The sequence below is a fragment of the Pollicipes pollicipes genome, unplaced genomic scaffold (genome assembly GCF_011947565.3).
Source record: "Pollicipes pollicipes isolate AB1234 unplaced genomic scaffold, Ppol_2.1 Scaffold_1600;HRSCAF=1878_pilon_pilon_pilon, whole genome shotgun sequence".
Lineage (NCBI taxonomy): Eukaryota > Metazoa > Arthropoda > Thecostraca > Pollicipedomorpha > Pollicipedidae > Pollicipes > Pollicipes pollicipes.
The window spans coordinates 22,080,210-22,084,643 of record NW_023595962.1 but is presented as its reverse complement, the minus strand read 5'-3'; positions in this window follow the sequence as shown (position 1 = coordinate 22,084,643).

Below are 4,434 nucleotides of genomic sequence, written 5' to 3'. Positions count from 1 at the left end.
CAAAAATATTGGTTAAACAACGCTGTTCCGCGAAATAACGATTGCGTGTTGATGGCATTCGTGGGCTTTACATAGGAAGTTTGAACTCACAAAGCAGAAAACCAGGAGCTGAAGACCTGTCTTTCTTGCGTGAAGCATTTTTTGTGAAATCTGTTTGAAAGACCCTCTGAGATCTTGGATCTTTTGTGTAATCGAGGCATAAGCCTGATTCGAAGCCGTTCAGGAAGATCTAGATGTCCAGGAAAGACGGCTCCGAATCAGAGTGTGGCATAAGCGGCGGGTGTGCAACAGTCTGGCATAGATAAATCGGAACATGCCATTCACTGCAAACAGAATCTAGCTGCACGAAGTCAGAAAGAGTGCCGTCGGTCACCGTGTGACATGCATGTTTTCAAAGTCATCGTGACTTTGAAATGGAGAACAAGTGGTTCAAATGGGTAGTTTCTATCACTGAGCATGCACGCACTTCCCACTAATGGAGTGAGTTTGCTAATTAGCATTCGAGGCAGCACCACAAAGTAATCAACGGTGTAAAGTATTAACGGTTTCTATGAACCTCACTGAAACGATTAACGGCATCGTCAAGAAGCTAACTTTTGTTTGTTCTGGTAAGCTCATGCAGTGATCAAACAAAGACGCTCTTTGCTAGAATTACCGTGTAAGCTCCTCACGGGCGTAAACTAGATCAAGCAGTGCACGTTCAAAGGATGACACGCAGAACCCCTGTTCCGAAACTATCTGGTATCTTGTATCTTGTATCTTGTAATCGTAAGCTATCTATCTATCTTGTAATATAATGTAGTCTGTTTTGTATCTTGTAATCGAAAATATGTTCACAGGAACACCTGTCCCAGGCTTCCTAAGAAACAACGTGGCGGAGCGGCCTCTCGGATACTTTAAACAGCGCGGGTCTAGCATGATACTGGTGATTTAATCTTATTTCGTGGCTGCTGGGGCCACCGTAATGCGGAAAAGACAGGGGAATAAGAGAGAGAGAGCGAGAGAGAGAGAGAGAGAGAGAGAGAGAGAGAGAAGAGAGAGAGAGAGGAGAAGAGAGAGAGAGAGAGAGAAGAGGAGAGGTGGGAAGAGAGAGAGAAGAGAGAGAGAGAGAGAGGAAAGAAGAAGAGAGAGGAGAAGAGAGGAGAGAGACAGGAGAGAGAGAGAGGAAGAGAGAGAGAGCGAGAAGGAGGGAGAGAGGAGAGAGAGAGAGAGGAGAGAGAGAGAGAGAGAGAGAGAGAGAGAGAGAGAGAGAGAAAGAGAGAGCTACAGTGGTTACTATGACGCCAACTCCCCCGACAATGAATGTGTTATGGCATGCCGTTGTGCATAATGCACAAACGTTTGGACTTAATTCTAAAAATGCATGCTAAAGTTGCTCTGCCACTGTCCGTCACTATTTGTAGCTCGTACAATTTCAAGAAGACTGTATAGTCTGCCATGCCAGAGGACCCGTCACCATCTTTGACGCCAACTGGTAATGGTTAGGAGTTATTTAGCAATGCAATGTGACATTACCGCATACGTATCCATGATCGGAAGAAATCGATCACTTCGACTCACCATATTACCCAGGACTCCGTGCATAACAAAATCACGGGGCACTTTCATCTCTGGAAACCGGGAAAAGAAGAAATTACTACACGACCAGCCAGCGTCAGAAACCAAAGTGTCACTGAGACGCCAACGGCCCAACCAATCGCCGCGGGCTGCCGACGGCCGATGACGTAGGAGAAGTCAGGCGGCCCAACCAATCGCCGTGGGGTTCCGACAACCGGTGACGTAGGAGCGGTCAGGCGGTCCAACCAATCGCCGCGGGCTGCGACCATCAGTGACATAGGAGTGGTCAAGCGGCCCCGCAACCCGAACCATGCAACCCGACCGTTTTAGGGGTCGGAATTTGGGGTCAAGCGCCGTTGGGGCAGAAGATCTTATGGGACGAGCATCCATGGTTTGGCGCCCCTCGTACGCACGGGGAGCGCGGAACAGCGCAGGGTAACGAACGGTGGGCACGAGGCGATTCGTGAGAGCTGAAGCGCTACTACAGGCGCTATCATTACCAACCGAAATTTCAGGGGAATGAAGAGCAGCCCACCGGGAACTAAGACGCGCCATGCACCGATGACAATCCCGCACCATGGTCGCCACAAAACCGGCTGAGACAGCTGCGCTGCACCAGCTTATCTTCGTACTGCTGCTGCTTGCGAGATTTCGGGTTCATAGCACCAAATGGTGCGTACCTTGTGCTCTAATGAATGTATGCCTGTATTAAAGTTATTCTTATCGCGAGAAGTGAAGCCAAACTATCAGTTCATGCAAAGCTACACCGAGTGGCACTATGCCACCAGAAAACGATGCACAGCTCCAGTAATTGTAAAGGATAAATTTTGAAAAGGGCATTACTGTGCTGGCATATATTTTCACATCCCTTTGCACGCTGTCTTCTCCGATTTCTTATGTAACTACGTTAGAATTTGGGCGTTTTTTATGAAAGCCCCGTTATGTCCGCATTCATGTTACCAAACATGTACGTCCCATGCTCGAATATCCAACATACGCCATCGCAGATGTACATCACACGCAGGTCGCGTTAAGTTAGGTTTGTATTAAGCATGCATTATTCGTATCCTCTGCAGCTGTCCTGGCCAAAGGCCGTCACGCGCTGCTCCACCGCATGTCACGGCCTATGGTCTTCGTCAGCAGTCCTGTAATCACCACCGCGGGGTTGGTAAAAGTGTGCTTTTTGTCGCCGATCTAATTTTGGAGGAAGAACTGTCGCCAGTAGCGCAATGCGATATCATATGACATAATGGTCATCACATCCATGCCCGGTAGCAGCATAGGAAATCAGCCTTTCACCGAAAGTCTCCTTCATTGCTGGAATTTTCAGTACCAGTGCACGTAACCGAAGCGCTCAGTCACACGCTGCCTTTGAACAAATGTCAGGATGAGTGCTAGGAAAGCAGGCACACCTGATCTAGGCTAATGAGATACATGATATGAGAGAGATAATAAGACAGTCCAATCACAACAGGAGTTTTCTTTCACCCTCGGGACTTGCCGGGGTCTCACGTTTCAGCTCGATCTACGCCTGGATTTGCTTTCCTCTTTAACACGAAGCACCTCGATAGCTAAGGCAGCAGAATGCATGACAGATTCCAAACCAATAGCAAGCGGCACTGAGAATGACGTCAAATATCGGGGTTTCCACGAGACCAGGCCCCCAGCCGCATGGCACGACTATATTTTGACTATCACGTTTGCGCTTCGAGACCCATCTCAACCGTCATCAAACTACTCACCATACACAGGCACTGCTCCAAACCTGGCGCAACGTGTTTTGACTGGTGAGCGCCTTTCGCCATGCCCCAAGAGGTAAATTTTACCGAAATTTGTCAATAATTTCACACCCTGCGGCTAGCTCTTCCTGAACAACTTGTTGGCTCTGACGGGAGGGGGAGGGTGGGCGATGCAACAACCCCCCCCCCCCCGCCCTCTTACGGTGTTCTGAGGATACCAGTGCGGCATATTGTGCAGTCTTGTTCAAATCTGTGTTGGCCTCTGGGTCATCCATTGTACGCGTGTCGACACCAAAAAAGTGCCCCTGGCAATTCTGGTTTTGGAGAAGCGAGGTTTTTTTGCGATCATCGCGAGACAGCTTAAGGCCGGCGGGTGCGGCAGGGGGCAAGCGACGATTCTGCGGACCGCGCGCGGAGAGTCGGCACTGTTATATGAACGAACCCCTATATAATACACATGCGCTCCAAACATATAAAACTACATGCTTTTGTAGTCATGATTAAACAAGGGACATGCCTGTTTATGTTTCATGTCACTTCACTACATGGTTTCGTATATACGAACATGCAAAGTTGATGTTTGATGTTCAGGAAAATTCGACCTTTAACCTGGTTTATTGGAGCCACTAGACTTAAGGGGACACTGGAACAGGAGACTTCTTACCAAGCAAGATATTTTGCTAAATACAATTCACTGTTTGTTTGCTTTTTGCGAGGCTTTACCTTTCTTAATTTTCAAACGTCAGAAAGTCCCCCCCCTCCACCAGTCCGCGTTACAAGAACTGGCGAATCAGGGTAAGGATTTAAATTGTTGGCTGTCATGTTTTTTATTCGTTTTATATATGCTGGTGTAAAAATCTGCATTTCAGATCATGAGACCATTAACTGCTACAGCAGAATGGCACATTGAATTACCAACATCCAAACATTGGTAGAAATTAAATCAGCAAGCAAAAATTGCCCTTTGCATGCAAGTAGCATACAAATCAAAGGTTATCTGTGATGTTTGTCACGTATCATGCATGGGTATCAGCTCAAATCAATTTCGGGAGCACTACCCAATATCTACGTTGGTTTGTCCCCTTTAACGCTGATTTCTCCCCTCCCCCCCCCCCTCACCAACATTTCTACCTGGAAA